The sequence below is a fragment of the Gadus chalcogrammus genome, chromosome 8, assembly GCF_026213295.1.
Source record: "Gadus chalcogrammus isolate NIFS_2021 chromosome 8, NIFS_Gcha_1.0, whole genome shotgun sequence".
NCBI classification, from domain to species: domain Eukaryota; kingdom Metazoa; phylum Chordata; class Actinopteri; order Gadiformes; family Gadidae; genus Gadus; species Gadus chalcogrammus.
The window spans coordinates 22,191,521-22,212,138 of record NC_079419.1 but is presented as its reverse complement, the minus strand read 5'-3'; the positions used below and the strand labels follow the sequence as shown (position 1 = coordinate 22,212,138).

General features: G+C 42.8%; 1 long non-coding RNA gene across 2 annotated transcripts; it reads left to right on the top strand.

Moving 5' to 3' along the window:
• Nucleotides 1-9,527: 9,527 nt before the first annotated feature.
• On the top strand, nucleotides 9,528-10,926 carry LOC130387057 (uncharacterized). 2 transcript variants are annotated; one of them, XR_008896281.1, is made up of 5 exons: nucleotides 9,528-9,901; nucleotides 10,006-10,076; nucleotides 10,429-10,606; nucleotides 10,719-10,830; nucleotides 10,910-10,926. It is a non-coding gene; the product is annotated as an uncharacterized LOC130387057 (long non-coding RNA). The 2 variants fall into 2 exon arrangements; XR_008896280.1 differs by lacking the exon at nucleotides 10,910-10,926 and having other exon boundaries at nucleotides 10,719-10,831.
• Nucleotides 10,927-20,618: the final 9,692 nt, after the last annotated feature.

Below are 20,618 nucleotides of genomic sequence, written 5' to 3'. Positions count from 1 at the left end.
TCGAGCTACTCAACCCCACAGCTTTTCGGCCGGAGAGCTACATGCCACTGCCACCGGACTTTGGTGACCGGCCTAAGCCTCCACGCTCCTGCTTTCAGCCTCTGCCCCCGGTCCCCAGCTACCAGCCTCTACCCCCGTTCCCCAGCTACCAGCCTCCTCCCTTACGGACTATCAGAGTGGGGGTGGTGAGTTTGGGGTGCCACCCGGTTCCTCCTTGCACTCCAGCTCCCGAACTGACTCCGGTCCCCGAGCCCTGTCCGGTTCCTGAGCCCACTCCTCGCCTTCCAGAGGGGGACCGGCCTCTTCGCCTGCCTGAGGAGGTCCGCCCTGCGCTTGTTGGGAAAAATAACCTGCTGAGTACATCACATGTACATTATAAATATAGCTAACTCCTACCCCAGCCTGATGAGCACATCACATGGCAGTCACATTACAATATAGTCAACTTTTAACACATAACACAAACATGATAATATAGCCAAGGCCCCATTTCCCAAGCAGGCAAATGGTAGACACTCAGACAATGCAACAGTCATCCTCAAGAACGGGAGAGCCACATTAATTCATCACACAAGAGATACTTCGAGCACACAAGAGATACTTCGAGCACACAAGAGATACTTCGAGAACAAAGGAGACACTGAGGAGCTCTTCCCCGTTAGTAGGAACACACGAAGATACACTTGCATAGACCAGGGCCTGGGAGCCAAGGTCAAGCAAAAACACACAGAACCACACACACCTCAAACGCACACACCTCAATCGAGAGGAGGATACAGCATAAAACTGTATCACACAGAGACTCTTCATCTTCTTCTGAAGCAGACCTTCCACGGAGGCGAAGCTCCGGACGAACCATCAGCGCTGATTAGGGACTTAGACATATTCGATTTCTCACGCTTTATGACTCTGTATAACCGTTGCCACTTTACTTAATAAATCCAAGGTCCTCGTGCCGACAGACTTTATTACCTCTCCGTCTCATTTCATCTGGTCCAGTAACTAGACAGACCGTTTTTCCCAACACGCTCCTGCCTGAAAGCCTAAATACACCGGCGCCGCTGCGGCGCATCAAAAAGTCTGCCCCCATTATTCCGGATGTACTAGCCCACACCGGCGCCGACTAGCTGCGCGGCAGCGTTCCGCGCCCCGCCGCCCAACTAGTCTTCGAGCCAATGTTCTATTCCCTAGCGTCGCCGCCCCTGAAAAAGCGCTTTTTAAAAGCTGGTTTGTACATCCCGGGTCCCTTAGGCACCTCTATATCTACTCCTCACCACTGGATGTCGCCCTCTTTCGTTTGTGAGAAAACTATTCCCAGAATGGACGATGAGACTGGTCGTCGAGGTGGAAAAGTATGTAGAATTATGACCAAAGTTCCCGTCATTATAAAGACAACGCCAAACAGGACATTGCCTGGCGAGCCATAGCTCTGGAGATTGACTCTTCAGATTAGAAATCAACAATGGTGGACTAAGTACCCAAACCATTAACCATAATGGGAAATAGACGAAATCAAGTCACATAATCACACCATGTAGGTAGAAACCAGATTACTTGTAGTATATATTTTTTTATTTAAGGCAAGGCAACTTCATTTATATAGCACATTATACATGAAGCAGACTTAAAGTGCTTCAAATACAATAAATATACAATACAATAAGGCTAAGTAAAAGAAAACAGGCAAAGTAAAAAAAAATAATGCATTGTCATGTATTAACTGTCTCTCTGGTATCATATCATGTATTAACTGTCTCTCTGGTATCAGATCATGTATTAACTGTCTCTCTGGGTTTAAGGAAAAATAACATTAAGTGTCTCAAGCACTCAAATAAAATAGACTGGCTACAGAGTCCAGCACAGCAGTCACATCAGTGTATTTATCCCTAGGGATAAAAAAAAAAAGGGGGTTTGTATCGTGAGCCTACGGACTTCAGTGGGGGTTTCATTCCGTCTATACACGGCACCTTCTCAACGAGCACATGAGATCGGTCGCCCAATGACAGACTCTCTACAATCAGTTCGCGCAAGAAGGTGGAACGTAAGGGAGATACCATTTCCAGAACTTGGAAGGCCGTAATAACCATAGACATATACAATGGTGATAACTAGTAGGTTATGTGAAAGACCCAGAAACACAAATATGCGACGAGGCAAAAACAAATATGCAACGAGATAATGTCCGAAAACCGGACATTATCATCAATTAATAAAACCCCCCCGGACGCCCCGGACGGGACGTCAAAAGTGGACATGTCCGGGGAAAAGAGGACGTTTGGTCACCCTACTCAAACCTCATGTCCTTTCTGGTGCCCTTTATGCCGAGCAGAAGGTCAGTCCCCTTGCTTGAATTATCATTGTAAAGCCAGTAACAAATCATTCTTTGCCATTACTTATTAAGAGTAATTTACAGTTACAATTGTTTTACTTCTAGCACCACAGGCAATCTGGAGGCCTCTGAGCCAGGGCAGAACACCCAGGAAGAGGAGGCACAGGAGCAGCAGGAGGATGCAGCTCCACCTCCCCGGACTGAGGATGGCAGCCCAACACCCCACTGCATCCAGCAGCAGACACATGAGCAGAAGCCCCAACACTCTGGTCAACGAAAGGCTCCTGGACTTCAGTGCCGCCACCACCAACAGTCCCAACAACTGCCTGTGAGCATTTTTTGCTGAGTTTGGTTCCTCAGCTGAACAGACTAAATGCCAGGAACCAAACGAAAGCAAAAATTGCATTTCTCCAAGTCCTGGACGACCTGGAAACCTCCCAAGAGAGCAGGCCAACACCATATGCTGTCCCTACCCAGCCATGAGAGACATAGGTCTGTCTTGTCCGATAATTGGGAAGGGAGTAGACACCCGCCATTTGCTCCTCACCATATGCAACCCTGGGACTCTCTAAATCGACACCACTTCGACCTGGGCGGGACTTTACGTCCTACGTCACTCGCTATGGGTGTGCATGTGTGCGCGTAGCCGTTTGTCTCAGGGATCTGTGCACAAACTCCCTTGCACTACAGGATTACGAGCGTCAGTGTCATACGCGATGGAGGGTGGGTGACATTCCTACGGTCTGTGATGATAGGCTATATTTCTACAAATGACATGACGAAACAACACAAACTAAGCTAACATTAGACTATAGCCATACCAGATAACGCCATACCAGCTAACCCTAACTATTTATATTAAACTCTGAACCACTTTGCAACAGGCAACTGCGTGTTGGTGTGTCTTATTGCTTCCCACGTCTGTGTCTGCATCTTTCCCACTCCTGGCTAATAGTTTCAGCTTTTGTACTGTGTATCAGAAATGATCACCCTGTACCACACTGCTGACTTGTTGATGTTTTGTGAAGTTTCCTACTGGAGTCATCAAAACTTTGAACTTTGTTATTGTAAGAAATAGTGTTGCAAAAACACTGTCTTACCCTTACCCTAACCTTAACCCCAGTAACATTTCATCATAAACTACAAGTTACGCAAAATGGCATGCAACCATCCAGTCCAATATGAAAGAAAAAAGCTAGCTTCATTAAGGAATCGAACCCCTTATCCCTGCGTTAATTAGTTGTTCTCTGACCACTAACCCATCAGGTCTTAGTACATGCGATTCAAGAGTTAACCACTTGACAATCTTTAAACTTCGGTTGCCTAGAAATTGTAAAGACAGTGATGTGTGTACATTGTGCGAGTATCCGTCACTCGCGTTGTGTGTGCAGTCCAAAATAAAAGAAAAAACCTTGCATCACTAGGGAATCGAACCCCCAATCATCAGTCTTTAAACGTTGGTCGTTGGTAACTGTATACAAAGAGATCGCGTTTTGTTTAACTGCTAACTAACAAACGGGTTTATGCGTTCACTGAACAAAGATTATGGAAATAAAAGACCACTTTTCCATCAGAAAAATCATCAGAACCGTTATTACCAACCCATTGACACTAAAAGCCAAAACCTCTCACATGCACACCCATCGCGAGTGACGGCTACGCGCACACATGCACACCCATAGCGAGTGACGTAGGACGTAAAGTCCTGCCCAGGTCGAAGTGGCGTCGATTTAGAGAGTCCCATGCAACCCTATGGGTCTATGGGAGGGCTATCCTCCGAGAAGGATCCACATTATTAACGATTGTGTGAGAGCCACGAGTACAAACAAGCCTATGTGACGTATTTGCTACGCCTTTCTCACCTATCCAAAAGGTGCTGCCATCTGTGGCTGGAGTAGTTATTGCAGCTTATGTGTTCGATCCTGCTTCCTAGCGGCTATGTGAGGGTAATGCAGCTTGTGTTTGATCCTGCTTCCTAGTGGCTATGTGCAGCTTATGTGCTTAAAATACGTAACAATCGTTGTTTGAGAGCTTTCCACTTACTCCTCAACACATTCCAGGGCTTGTCGTATCCTTTTAGTAACATCATCTCTTAGGTCCTGATAAATAGTGGAATTAGGTTGTTCTTTTCTTGGATGAGAGCAAGGAATAGTTTAATCTTTTCGTCGGTCCACATGTATCTAGTATTTACATTGGCCATCTGTTCGATGTACGTAATTAAAGGATATATTTAAAGGATACACAAACGGTTAAAAATAGATAAGTCGTTTCTCGAACATGTATCGTTGTTTGAGAGCACAATAGGGTGATGACGTTAAAGTAAATGTTGGCAGGGATGTTATGGCCGGTCGTTATGCGGAAATAGGAAAGACTCAGTCCTGTGTGTTCAAAGTTCGCTACGTCACAGCTGTTTCGAAAAGTGTGTTTCATCTCCCATTCTGTGAATTTTCTTTCGCATTTCTCAAAATCCACCTCAAGCGAGCGGATAAACTTTTGCGAATTAGAGGATTTTTATGCGAATTTTGGCATTTCCATCACCGTTTACTGATTCGATACTTCATAGTTCTCATGAAATCAGGTGAATGGAAACGCACCTAGTGTCACTACCCGATCTGTTCCGCCTGCCCAGTAATTTTTTTGAAAAGGATAATGTGTAATAATCATGCATGAACATAAACACAACCTTTACATACAGACGGATAGATAATGATGGTATGGGAGAAATTAACCATTACCTTTATATTAACCTATATATTGTCATGCTCTTGTTGAAAGTAGTTCGAAACAGGTCGCTTTTAACTCACTTTATTTGTTAACGTATTTCGGTACGGTAACTAAGAAGCAAAAGGGAGGGAATAGTATCCAACACGTGTGAGAGAAATACCGTGAGCTACTTCGAGCCCTGGGCTTAGGCCCGTGGCTCTCTGCTGGTCTGCCTATTATTCTCTGACCTCTTGCTCCGGGCGCTGAAAATGGACCAAGTAGGGGTGGTCTATGTGAAGTGGGCGTGGCCTATGTGACGTCTTAGCTGCGGCTTCCGCGTCCGTCTTAAAGATGCTGGATTCTGTGGCTGGGGTAGTCATTACAGCTTGTATGTTTGATCCTGCTCCCTTGTGGCTATGTGGGGGCAGCTTATGTGCTTAAAATACCTAACAATATATCAGGTATATATATTAATGGTGGAAAGCAATAAAACCCCCTCTATACTCAGAAGAGGGCCTCATACGGCGCCAGAGTGTATGAGGCTAAGGCGTACTGACATCCTCCCATTGTTTAGATTGACTGCAGGTGATGACCACATGCCTAAAGGAATGTGTGGCTGACCGTCCTTATCAATAAGGCAATTCTGAGCATGTACCGAGGGCGGTCATATGATATGCAACACAACTCAGTTTGAAAGAATAAAAAAGACCGGGATCGGACGACCCGGCAGTGTCTTGGCAAACCTCACTCGGCTTTGTTGTTGCTTGTTTGCGGGTAACAATAAAGTCTGTCAATACTTGATCCGGACTCCCCGATTCCTCATGTTCTTTTAAGTTAGTTGGAAGTGATAGAACTCGGTTATTTTTCTACCACAATGGATAGATAAATAGATTAATTCAACCTACATAAAATAAAATAAAGTTCAGCAGCTTTGTTTCATATGTTTTGTATTGCACTTATCCAACCACATCTACCACCTTTTGTAGTGTCTTTCAGCACTGGCATCTACTGTCGAAACAGCAAACATTCCTGCTGTCAGCAAAATTAGCCTACCCACTGCATCTACCCAGACAGCAAGCAAACATTGAATAAACATTGATTTTCCATCTGAATCTAAAAAATGAGGAGGACCGAAGGTTAAGTTAGGCTATAGTATTGGGAATTATGGGAAAAGGTTCATTGTTCAGTGCCGGGAAACATCTACACCCCCTGTATATTTTATTTGAGGTTTTGCTTATTGATTTATTTTAAGTTATGCTGTGACTGAATATGTACATGCAGAATGAAAGGAATTAAGACAGTAATTGTAGAATTGTCAGGAGTTATGGGAATGCCACATACAGGCACATAGGGGCAGCCCGTGGGGGGGGTCTTAGTGGTCCTGACTGTAGAGAAAGTTAGCTAGAGAGCTGCATATGGAGAAGTGTGGTTATCAGACCGTATGTTTAATGTGTTACAGGTGAGCCTAATATGACAATTTACTGTGTATTCCCAGCTATGTCAGTTTTGCGTGTGTGTGTGTATTTTGGGGAGACTGTTTTTAATCTCGAGCAACAACAAATAACCATTAAATTAAAAATAACTAAAATGTCAGAAGCACAAATAACAAATAAACAGTCTCATCCAGGAAAAACAAAATATTTGAGAGGGAACAGGAGAAAGCAAAAAGCTTATTTAGTCCTGCCCCTTACTCAAAATAATATCATATGCAATAAAAAGAACAATATTGTCATTCAATAGCCTCAGTTTATTGTTGACTGTTGGCATGCAAGATGATATCCGCTTATATAAAAAATGAAACAAGTATTTTATAATAGCCAAACCTGCATTTTTACCCAGTTGCTGTTGTATATTAAGATTTACTCATTTGTATGCATTTTACCATTGCTGTATGTACTTTCAGATTACAAGAATGAATGCGAGAAGTATGATTTTACTGCAACTGCTGAATTGAGTGGCTCAGAGGAGAAGTTACCGAAGAAGAGGCCAAAAAAATAAAAATATCCAGACTACCAAATGGGTATGTAGTGCACTTTTACTGCTTTGATCATTTGTAAGACTTTGTTCAATGTTGTAGAATATAACATTTGCAATGGTCTATCAAAGATTTAGTGACCTTTCCTTTTTTTAGACGAGCCATCTGTAAATGAAGACAGTCAAAAATAATCTTCTCCAGGTCTTATGATGAAGAGTAAAGGTATGTAATAAATTAAGTTTTTTGGTTTTCACATTTGTTTTCATAACTGTCACAATAATGAGGTTGGAGTAGGGTTTTCTAACCTTTGTCAATTCAAACTAAGGCAGTCAACACAGTTATGCCTAATTGTTTGAAAGATGACTACTGTCTTACAGAATGCTTATTACTAATTTTAGGTAAAAAGGCTACCAAGAAGATTCGAAAATGTATTCCTTGTGAAGGTCTGTGTTAATTTACAGGAACCAATGCACTGAAGGCAATGTCTACATGGCCCGAAGGCATCATTGTATTTTTAGAGTAAACCAACAAAAGGGACCGGCGTGGTCGCCCCACGTATCTGGGATACGGCCAACCAGATTCTGAGAGTGTGGGCAAAAATGAGGGCAATCGTCTCAGGACAAAGAAAAGTGAAGTTTTATTTTCTCCAAAACATTCACAAAAAAATAAAGCAACGTTCCAAAAGAAAAGAAAATGACTGCTTCAGTCAGCAAGCGTATCTTAAAGGGGTAGTTCGGAATTTTGGACATAGGGCCTGATTCCCAAGTGAGCATTGGTATTCTATATCACTGGAGACAGTTTTCAACCCATTTTATTCAGTCCTTCTAGTTGCGGAGTTCTCTCGTGCTAGGCTAGCGCAAGTGAACGGGAAAAGCTAGCCTGCTATTAAAAACAGTCTTACCCACTCCACAGTACACCCGAGGTCAATCAATAATAACACCAGACTATAGATTTAAATGTCTGTTTATAGAATAATGTTAGAAATAAAACCAACCTTGCATTGCATTGCATTTTGAGGGAATTGCTGGGTCTCAGCAGCAGTGTTATATTCCTGGTAGTAGGCTACGGCAGCGGCAGACTAAGTCTACATGTGACTCATGACTAAGTCCCACTCCCTGCAACAAAAGCATTCGTCCCCTGTCGGCATTTGAATACATTTTCTGCACTGGCACCACCAATCTCCCGTTGTTCTGTCCCGGTTCTCTACTGCAGCTCCAGCGGGGACGGTCTCTAAAGACGCTCTTTCTCGTTCTGCCCTTTGAGCATCCATCTCTCTCAGTTCTTCATCCGTGTATTCCGGCTCGTACATGTACGGTTCGTTGGATACAACAAAATCCTCATTATCGTCGTCAAAAGCAGATGCATCGCTAAGCCCTCCAAACGTGGCCATATCTTTTTAATTGAATACGCTAATTCCTTCGTTCACTGTACTCGGCGTTTGTAGCATTGACAGCGGCAGGTAAATAAACTAGAGCCGGTAACCTAGGTATCAGTCCGCCGCTGCCGTAGCCTACTACCAGGAATATAACACTGCTGCTGAGACCCAGCAATTCCCTCAAAATGCAATGCAATGCAGGTTTTATTTCTAACATTATTCTATAAACAGACATTTAAATCTATAGTCTGGTGTTATTATTGATTGACCTCGGGTGTACTGTGGAGTGGGTAAGACTGTTTTTAATAGCAGGCTAGCTTTTCCCGTTCACTTGCGCTAGCCTAGCACGAGAGAACTCCGCAACTAGAAGGACTGAATAAAATGGGTTGAAAACTGTCTCCAGTGATATAGAATACCAATGCTCACTTGGGAATCAGGCCCTATGTCCAAAATTCCGAACTACCCCTTTAAGATAGCATAACATAACATAGGCTAACCAAAACATACGTCTCTTGTACTAGCCTCCCGTCAAGCCAGCACCACCTTCAGCCCCCAAACACCAAATGAGGCAGCCCTTAAATAGGGAAATGAAGTGGACCAATCAAGGCCATATGGGCCAAACCACTAGTTGGGGGAACATTCTGTAGCTAAAGCTACCAATCCTACATAACTGAACAGAAAGTACATTGTGTGAATACAAAATAAACATGACACTAAATACATATATACCCACACCTTGTGCACAACCTATAGATATTTACAAAACAGCTGTTTTTATCAACACCCCCTGGGCTATTCCCTGATGCCATGATCCTGAGCTTCCCTTACCACACTGCCCCCTACCGTGGCGGAAGTCCAATTTTACACCATCCCAATTATAATATATATATATATATACACAATATAATAATAATAATAATAATAATAATAATAATTATAATTTCTCTAATGCGAGACTGTGAGAAGGGGGAGGATTTCATCTTCTCACATTTCCCACCACCTCTGGAGTTTCGCCAACAAGATGGCGAGACAAAAAGTCTGCCACAGTATTCTGCTTTCCCGCTCGGTACTGCACCGTGAAACGATATGGCTGCAGTGCCAAGAACCAGCGGGTGATGCGAGCACTAATTTGTACACAGCAGAGGCCTGTTTCAGGTAGCTGGTTTAACATACTCTGAGTTTAATCCTGCGCTCTGAGTTGGTTGATTCAGAGTTCAGGGTTGAAAAGCAACTCTGGGTTTTCGGTTTCAGAACAGGTGATCAGCGTTGAGTTAATCAACTCTGAGTGTGTTCACGCTGGGTTGGGGGCGTGCCTGTTGACTATAAAGAGCCATCATCAATGGATCTCTGATAACATGATCAATATGGACCAAAAACGTAGATCCAGTTACTTTTCACCCACGGAATTGGAAATATTAATGCACGCATATGCCGAGCAGGAACACATTTTCACCAAAAAAAGCAATACCGCTGCGGCAGCGAGAGCACGAGAGAGAGCTTGGCAGGAAATAGCCAATGCGTGAGTAAAATAAAATAGTAAACTAAAATAAGAGGAAAGTTTAATATCTTCCACTTATTCAATATGTAAATTGTGTGTGTGTGTCTGTGTGTCAATTTACACAGGAACAACCCGAGTTGCCCCAAGAGGACTTGGCAGCAAATGAAAATGAAGTATAAAAATATAGTTCAAACAGGTAAACTAATGTTTAATTGAAATCAAATCAATTGTGCTGTTTTGCCTGCTCTACCTAATTTAACCGTTATATTCAACATGTGATGGGTCTATATTTAAGCAGTAAATGTAAGTAGTAGGCCTACATTTCTCAGCCACCCCAACACTGCCAATATTTAATAGGATTTAGATATATTAGAAGGCTACTCCTAGGCAAAATGCATTATATGTATGTATGTATGTATGTATGTATGTATGTATGTATGTATGTATGTATGTATGTATGTATGTATGTATGTATGTATGTATACATATATATGTGTCTTCAAAATAGCGCTTACTGAATATTAGGGTAAAATTTTCCTCCACGTTAGCAAATCGAAAAAAAGCAGAGGCCCGGAAGACTGGAGGGGGTCCACCACCTGCAGCCCTCACAGTGGCTGAGGAGATGGCCCTCAGCCAACAGAGTATGCGTCCTGTGGCTGAGGGCATCCCTGGAGGGAGCTCCTCTGATCCCCCCCACCCCCCAGGATAGAAGTGCCTTTATCAGAGGTTGGTTATTCAAAATAATTAAATATGTACACGCAACCCAGCGCGTTGCAAATTAGATGGGGCAATATTCTGGCTCAAGTAATAATTTCACTGTCTAATCATCTTCTTCCAGTTACTGATGGCGTCATCGCCCTACTTGAACCAGATGCCCTCACCAACCTCCATGCAATTGTAACAATTCAAAGGATGCTTTGGAGATCCAAATTTTGGAACATAAGTTAAAGGTGAGTGAGGTGCAAACTGGGATACTGTTCCCTGCTCTAAAAACATACCCGATATGAATGACTTTTTTTGTGCTTTCAGGAAATAAAGAAATCCTCATAAAAAGTAGATTGTCTTTATTAGAACACGGGCTGTGGTGGGACAAGTTATTTTGTTTCACAGTTTACTCAAAGGGTTTTATTTCAGTGAACAATGCAGACGATTATGCTGAGCATGTGCATGTAGAGAAGAACAGCATCTGGTTAAAAGCAGTACCAGGGTCTTTTCTGCCTTGCATTCTTAAAATTAGTTTCTTGACTTGCAGCAGTTATAGGTCCGTGGTTAGTCAGCTACTCTGATCATGGGAAAGCCACAACGTTGAAGTGACTGTAGTACAGAGCGGGTGGGATGCACGGGGCGGATCATTCTGCACATGCGTTAATTGCGATAAAAAAAAAAAAAATTAAACTTAAAGCATGCCCCCGGTGCGTTTGACAGTTAACATGGGGACTGAGAAGGTGGTCTAAATAAATGATAGATTGCGCTGAAAAACGATAGCGGTCGTGAAGAAAATTATCAGGAAAATAAAGTATATCCAACCGGGGTCTTAATAATCGTTCCTCACGGAGATTCCTTCTGAGGATCGCAGCCTCTACATCCACAGGCTCTCGTAGAAAAGGACATGCCATTTCTAACACTTCCTTCTGTCGGAGAGCTGCCTTCAGCCTTATAGACAACCAACTCAGAGTAGGTCTAACCACCTCCCGAGCAGGTTAGGTCCAAGGCGTATGTTGCCGCAGCAACTAACTCTCGGTTGCGCTGAACCTGCTACCTGAAACGGAAAACCCAGAGTTTCCACTAACTCAGAGCGAACAAACTCGGGGTTGCCTCAAAACCAGCTACCTGAAACAGGCCTCAGGGCTCTCAAGTCTCACGCATTCGGCGTGAGACACACGCAATTCAACCCATGCACACGCTCAAACGCCACACTTGGTATTTCTCACGCAGAAAAATTACCAGGATAGCGCCCATCAATTTGGGCCGCTAATTAACAGTGGAACAGGTAACAATCAAATGGATTTCCCGTACGTAGGGTAACCAGACGTCCTCTTTTGCCCGGACGTACCCTCTTTTTGAGGGTGCCATGCCGTAATTCCAACGCCTCATTGTTCCACCGTCTCGGAACCCATTGGTCCGAAGGTCAGTTTGTCCGACTTTTCAAAAAGGAGGCGCATTAGGCAGACGGTTCAATATGCCGAATAGGCTATGTGATTATGAAACAAAAAATAAAAGACGATGTAGGCTAAGTTCCAGCAGTGCACTTCACCAAGCCAGACTGTTGCTGTGGGCTTGAACGGTCACAAGAGGTGAATTTATGAAGCGCACGTTATACAAGGACCAATACTTTTCCCGTAAAGAAGTCAAACGGTGAGTGAAGAACAAATACAATTTTTATCTTTAGTAGCTGTGTGTGGGCCTATATGTGTTGTTTACTGTGTTTGTAGTGGGCTTTTAGCCTAAATAATTTCGCTGGTGTATTGATTTAGTCAAACTTATATCTCATACCGTGTACTTAGTCGTGTGTGTGTGTGTGTGTGTGTGTGTGTGTGTGTGTGTGTGTGTGTGTGTGTGTGTGTGTGTGTGTGTGTGTGTGTGTGTGTGTGTGTGTGTGTGTGTGTGTGTGTGTGCCCGTGTTGAGAATTAGACCTACGCTCTCTGTCCATGGGGCTGAAACACCCTGTCGAGATGAATGCGTTGTCACTTTGCTCTCCAATATTCATCGTGAACGTGATATGTAGGCCTATGATGTATTTGTGAGAGAGAGCGCTAGCGAGGTATAAAATTATTTATATGTAGGCCTATTCGGCATATTGAACCGTCGGCCTAATGCGGCTCCTTTTTTAAAAGTCGGACAAACTGACCTTCGGACCAATGGGTTCCGTTTTCGGGACATTGAACCGTCGGCATAGTGGCATGTCGATCTTATGGGAAATATTTCGGACCATTGAGACGTCGGAACAATGAGTTGTCGGAATTACGGGCAGGCCCCATCTGCGTAATCACTTACATGTTATACTTTAACTGTGCTCCCGGTTGTGGATTGAGGTAGGGTGTCTAGAGCCACGTCTTGCATGGATAATCACTGTCACACAGCAAGTGACACCCAACTGGTACATCTCAAAAAGCTGCCTCAGAACGCTCACCATTAAAATGCGCGAATCATGGGTAGCTGAAGCTCCAGGACACTTTGCAACATCATCCAGTTGGCTATGTTAAAATTTGCATCAAAATCAATAGCACCGACCCCACCGGGCATACCTGCAATTGCCATGAAGTTGGCTTTGATCCTGTGTAATTGTTGAATGTCCAAAGGCAAGTTTATGGCCCTGCTGACTGATGGTTGCGATAATTATAAATCGTCTGCATTGCAAAGTTGCATTTCCCCTGTTGCTAAATAACGTAGTGTGGCCAAACATTTTATTTCGGGACTAATCTGATTATTCCTGTTAGTCGGGGATGTTATTGCATCGCGCATTAACTCCACTACAAGTTTAATACCCTAACATTTCGTCTCGCAGGCATTTTACGATTCTTTGTGAATAGGTCTTACTGAGTTAGGAGTCCTCTTGAGGACTTTTGAGCTCTCCTAGACTTAGGTGCTACTTTTAGGCCTAAAATACTTTGTGAATTGCTCTTAGTGAAAAAAGTTAGGAGTTCTAAGTTTAAGAGTGACTAAATTCGCCAGTTAGGACCTACTTTTAGCCCTAAGATCCTTTGTGAATACGGCCCCAGATATGCACAGACAGTATATGGTTTGGCAACACGGCGCCTTGGGAGAAGGGCGGTCATTCCCAGCTGTTGTGTATGGAGGATTCGGGACAAATACCCAGACCCTTTTAATCAATTCAAAGGCTTCCTCCCTAGCAGGGTGTAGTGGGTAGTATGCCTCAAAGACAGTATGCCTGTCCTTTTACACCGGGTTGCAAGTAAATTATTGTTATATATAATATAGATAAATATAAATATGTATAATTTGTGTCTCGTCTTTACTAAACAAATAACAACTGAATGTCAAAAAATGTTTATTGCAATTACACCATAACAGAAGCCTATAAGAACAATAAGCTTACACAAAATACAAAAAAAGATTGGGGGAGTCATTTCTATCAGGTTTTCAAGACCGGTCAGGTGTTGGTGCTGTGGTGTGTATTTGTTCCGTTTTCAGGATGGCTCCAGGCTAGCTCTGGGCCCCGTTTCCCGAAAGCATCTTTAGCCTAAGTGGATCGCAGAGTGGGTCGTACGAGCATCGTACAGTTTTCACACCGTTTCCCGAAAGCATCTTTGGTAACGAACGTCTTGAAAACGCTCACAAGTCACGAGTAGCTAACGAGTGCTCCAGGATACTCGTAGGACGCTAAGAGCCTCGTTAGCCTATAGCCTCAGTGGCGTAACCAGCGGACATTCCTAGTTTTGGATGCGTTTTATTATAACACATTGGTAATGGTGTATCATGTGCGTCTAAGCCTAATGTGGGCCATTATGTTCTTAGTTTGAGAGAGACAGTCCAGGAAATGTTTGAGCAGGCAGGGCACTTAAAATGTGTGAGAGAAAGTGGGGGGGATTTGTGCAGACTGACATAGGCTACTCATAAAACGTAGCCTAAAATAATGTAAAAAATAAATAAAATAAAAAAATCATAAAATTAATTATAAAAATATTTAAAAAAATGCAAAGGAGCAGGCAAAAGGCTGGGATATGGTGGGGATTGGTCACGTTGACGGGAATGTTTAGTGACATGTGGGAGGGTGGAGGGGGTTAAAAAAAAGTCAATCACTCTTCGACGTGCATGAAAACCAGCCGCGTAGTTATGAGGGAGGCCGCCCTCACACCGATCTTCCTCGTCGTCATCGTCCTCAATGTCCTCCGGTTCAACCAAAGCTACCCCAGCCTTAGCTGCAATGTTGTGCAACATAGCATAACTTGGCCGGCGAAAACTGGAGCCCTCCGCTGGACTTGTGAAGGCATCCAAAGCGCAACTTCCACCTCCCGATCGTGCGCTCAGGATTAGGACTGATATATATGTCGGCCTAGGCTTAATCAATTGTGTTTTAATATCTTTAGCATTCATATTATTGCAATCTATTCTTTCGTAGGCTACTCTGCGGTTGGCCTTGATGGGGAGATATTTTAACCCTTTTTAACCCCATTTTCCTCCGACATTCCTGCGTCTCCCCCTGCGTCATAGCCCGCTTCAGCACCATGTCAGTGGACAGGTACAATCCTACGATCGTCGTGAGTGCAGCGAATACGCGTTCACGTTAAGAGGAGTTTCGGGAAATGCTCCAAAGAAATTATCGATGGTTCGAAAGATCCATCTTTCGAACCACCTTACGAGCGAAGATCCATCGATATCGGGAAACGGGGCCCTGATCTAGCGGGGACTGTGCTGTAAACACAGAAAACACCAAATTCCAATAATTAGACCATGACTATTTTCTTACAAAGAAATACTTGTCTTGTCAATTTCCCATATCTGCTCAAATTTACAGTAAGTAGTAAAGTGAACTGATATCGGTATAGAGAAAAAGTGAATGTCAAATACACAGCTAAAAAGACACCTTGTGAAGTTATTTTTTCGTTAGGCAAGTAGCCGCTCAATATCGAAAATAAGCCCCTTCAGGTCGAAGCACCTCCGTTTCGCGTCGGTGTCGCCCTGTCTGGGCTTATTTTCCCGATAATGACCGGCGTTCTATTATCCCACTTAACATCAATATTACTCTGCATGTGGAAGGGAAAACAGCTTTATTTGTATTAACAATATTATGCTGCTGTATTTTCAGTGACCCCAACAGATATTTCAGTTTGCTGCTTTCATGGGAGCCAGACCTCTCTCTATGGGAGCTGAATCTAACAGTAGTCTAGGAATAATACGTATATCGGCGGTAACCACTGTTTTTGGTTGTGAAATGGCTCAAGCTGGGCAATCCGTGGTATTGGATTTGTTTTAATGAAACGCATCCAATACTAGGAATGTCCGCTGGTGACGCCACTGAGGCTATAGTAGGCTAACGATGCTCTTGGCGTCCTACGAGTACCCTGGAGTACTCGTTAGCTACGAGCGTTTTCACGGCGTTCGTCACCAACGTGCTTTCGGGAAACGGTGTGAAAACTGTACGATGCTCATGCAACGCACTTCACGATCCAGCCTACACTTAGGCTAACGATGCTTTCGGGAAACTGGGCCCTGTTCTACAGAATCGCTCACATCAGCACCCCCCCCCCCCCCCCCCATGCAGGGCAGTTGGCTAGTTCTATGTTCTTTATTCAGCTACAAAAGTGTTGTAGTTACTACAGGTAGTTCCATAAATGCCCGAAGGCGCTTCATTTTAAATACATTACATAGGGAAATACAGACTTATGAACTATAAAAGATTACAAGCCAATCGCCAGGACCACAACACTGCAATTTGTTTTAGCCAGATCCATATGCTAACGGCTAGATCCCATAAAGACACGTTAGCCTTGTGGTGTAAATGACAAAAATACTCCATGACATGTAATAATTCAGCAATTATCGGCTTCTCACCTGTCCAGCAGAAAAAATGCCACACAAGCTTCGGTTTTTAGACCTTTCTCGTCCTTCATTTGCCGCCGCCAACATTGGAAAGCAGCACCTAGGATTACTCTTGATTTCAGTTTTTCTCTTTCAGGCTGGGTTGCACCAACATGGATTAAATTAATCCTGGTTTAGGGTTAATCTATGGTTAGTAAATCTAGGTTAAACTGGTTTATAATTAATCAAAGGTTTGTTGCACATCTAAGTTTTAACTCTGGATTAGTTAACCTAGTTTAAACAAGGATTCAAATAGGATTAGTTTGTGTTCAGAGTCTGCCATGATGGATCCCGGCGAAATGTGAACAAATTACACAATATAATCCACATTTTTATATCGTGCTCTTTCTTTTTTCTAGCCTACATCGTGAAAAAAAACAACGGTTCACGAGAGCTCACTTTTTGAATAAAGTTAACCGTTAATTTACCTTAACTGTTACAGTTGACACTGACACTTGAGTTGACACTGACTGTGAACACTTGTTACATATATTATGAAATGGCACGTCAAAGAGGATCGAACTTTTCAACATTTGAAAAGATGTTGCTGTCGGAATTGATGGAGGACTTTGGGATTATAATTGAGGATAAAAGGACTGACAGCGTTACGCTGAACAAAAAGGAGGAGACCTGGGTCATGTTAGCGGAGCGCTTCAATGGCTCAACTTGCATTAAGGAGACGAGGGACAAGTCACAACTGAAAACCTGCTGGAAAAACTTAAAGGCAAACGCAAAAAAGGATGCGGCAGAAGAGAGGAGGGGGATGATTAAAACTGGCGGAGGACCACCACCAATGATTACGGACCCTCTATCGAAAAAAATTATTCATATGACCCCGCAGCAGATTTCCCCCCTCCCTAACCCATACGACGATGACGGCGCAGTAGAGAGGAATACAGCGACAGAAACTGAAAGTAAGTACAGTTAGCTAGTAACCATAGCTCGTTACCTACATTTTATAACCGTTTTTATAATATTATTAATAACGTAACTTAGCAAGTTACATTAATGTGTCACCCCCTCTGTCCAACGCCATTAATTGCAGCAATGAAAGCCTAACGTAAAAAAATATATTTATACAGCTGTGGGTATCCTTCTATTAATTTGTTTCATGTCTTCTGTGTTTTTGTTTGTTTAGCTGAGACTTTCATTGTGCTCGACCTGATAGAGCCACTGGAGCCGGATGATGGAAACCTGAGAGCCGAAGCAGCATCACCAGTGAATGCCCCTGCTGAAAAGCACTCTCAGCTTGGCTGTCACCGGGAACTTCTAAGATTGGAGACAGAAAGATGCATGCTTGACATCGAAAATGCTCTTTTAAAAAAAGAAGACCTTTTGCAACAGAAAGAGGTCCTATCGCTTCATTAATGAAGTAGCCTAGTAATTAAGTAGTGAATTAATTCTGAAACTGTGATATCATTAACGTATTTATTTTTAAATAAGCAATTGCCTTCCCCCCTGTATTGTGTTATATTTGTTGGATAAAATGTTTCTTTCAATTCAATTGCCAGTCTCCTTGTCTAGATTTTCTGGTGAATTCTTCCTGAAGGAGAAAGTAAGAAGCATATAAATGAGTAAGTATGGGTTAAGGTAATCTAATGTAGAAGTGCCCTAAGTCTATACAATAATGTCAATACTGACCTTAATAATGCTGCAAAGTGATTTTCAACCAGTGTTCTCCTGACAGCATTGCCATTTGGGTTTGCAGCATTCTGCACTTGAGCATCTTCCAGGTCTTTCTGAAGTGGGTCCTCATCCACCTCTGGTAGCTCATCTCCTACTCTCTTCCCAAAGTTATACAGCACAGCTACTGCAACGATGATGGTCAGGGTAGTGTCCACTTTTGTGCGGAGTCCCTCTTGTATATATGGAAATCTTCGCTTCCACACACCAAATACTCTCTCTATTATCCCTCTAGTTTTAATGTTGGAGTAATTGTAATTTTTCTCTGACTGGGTCTGAGGGTTCAAAAGAGGAGTCATCAGGGGCGACATGCATAGCCATTGTCACCCACTAGGTGTCCATGGATGTCCCCTTCTTCCAGCAGTGCACAAAGTTGACTGTTGTCAAAGATACGGCTGTCATGTGTGGATCCTGGCCATCTTGCAACAAGGTGTGTGATCCTGGCCTGGTCATCGCACACAACCTGGACATTAATCGAGCAGTAGCCCTTTCGATTCCGAAACAGTTCCCCATTCTCACCACCTGGATTGGTAATGGGAACGTGGGTACAGTCAATAGCCCCAATTACTCCCGGAAAAAAACCTGCTCTCCTATAGAATCCAGCTGTTGTCTCTCTCCTCGGTTCAAAACGTATATACTGACTCTTCAATCTGGCAATTGCCTTCGACACTCTTCTGACAATCCTGCAGACTGTGGATTTATGAACTCCAAAAAGATCCCCTTCAACCATCTGAAAACAGCCTGTAGCGTAGAATCGCAATGCTATTAAAAGCTGTTAAAGTGGTGGCACAGCAAAGTTCCTCTCACTTTGATGCTTGATAGCTGGTCCAACCTTCCCATTGAGGCATATGACAGATTCTTTGGTGATTCTATACCGCTGTGAAAACTCGCTATTTTCATAAAATTCAATTGGGTTTAACCCTAATCTCTAATTTTCCTGCGAGGAACTCTTTCCTCTAACGCCATCCAGCGAAGATATGCCCCCATGTTGTCAAGAAAACTGCGATCAACCTAACATAAACCTCCTCCAGATGTGGTTTAAATATAACTGTTAAACCAGGTTTAAACTAGGTTTGCAATTGCTGGTGCAACAGATTTAAATTTAATCTCAGTTTAAATGGAGTTTAAATTGAGATTACCAAAGGGTTAAATATAAACAGGATTAATATTAAACTATGTTTAAACCAGGTTTAAAGTTTGGCGCAACACGGTTAACAGTTAAACCTTGATTTAATCCAGTTCAAGAGTTAATCGATGTTGGTACAACCCATGCTCAGTGTATTTATTACCAATTGCTCTCTCCAAAATATTTTTCCTTCCGTTTGCTGGTGCTGGTGGTGGTAGTGGTGGTGGCGGCGTCTTGTCTGCCATGGAAATTGTCTTCAAGTGCTAGGTCCAAATGTGGATTAGATAGTTAGCTAGCTCCAGTAACTACCGCAGGATAACAACAAACAGAAGCTTGCTCTGGGTCACGAGCTTTGAGTACATGCACGAAGGGGTCACGCACGGGGGGAGAGGGAGTGCAGTACGACCGTTTGACCTTACTGTCCAATGCCACTCGGTGGGTCTGCCCATATGAAAGTTTACCATGGTTAATGTACCGTGGTATACTATGGTACATTTTGTACCATGGGATTTTTGACGAGTACCACGGTAAATGTACCATGGTAGGGTACCATGGTAAATGTACCATGGTATACCGTGGTGTACCATGGGATTTTTGAAAAATTTACCATGGTACCTTGTCATGGTACCTTACCATGGTACATTTACTATGGTACATTTACTATGGTAATTACCATGCCACATTTACTATGGTAATTACCATGGTACCTTACCATGATACCTTACATTTTACCATAGTTTACCATGGTAAATGTATCATAGTAAGTGTGCCATACCACTGTACAAGGGGTGGTAGCTCTGTCAGGTTAGCTCTGTATCATATGCTTGGCAACAGCATCATAGAACACAGATAATCTGAAAATTATGAAATGTGTCAGTCAAAACAATACCATATTTTCCTGTATGACTTTGGTTACGTATAAGCTAGGCTTTACCTACCAAACACAAATGCTTCTATACAATTAATCGTTTTATTTCATTATATTACAACTCAAGAGGACCAGAATAAAAAATACATATAACCTCAACCAATGACACAAAGGTTATCCGTGTTCTACAAAAAAGATAAGCTACATGAATTTATAAGTTCCTCCATATATGACCAAATATATTCACAACCGTGCAATATTTAAAACAAAAGACAAACCAAACATGAACTGGTGCATTAACATAAACATGTTATTCTATCAAGTACAGTTGCAGTATCAAGACTATCACAGATTTACATGTTGTGTCCTGTTTGAACTCACTGGCTTAGCTGTTGATATATAAATGTAGTACTTACAGATCGAACTTTTCGCTGATTAAAAACTCAATATTTATAAGCATGCACTGTAAACGGTGGTGGACGTAGCATTAAGTCCGGTCAGACTTCTCTTTACGCCGCAG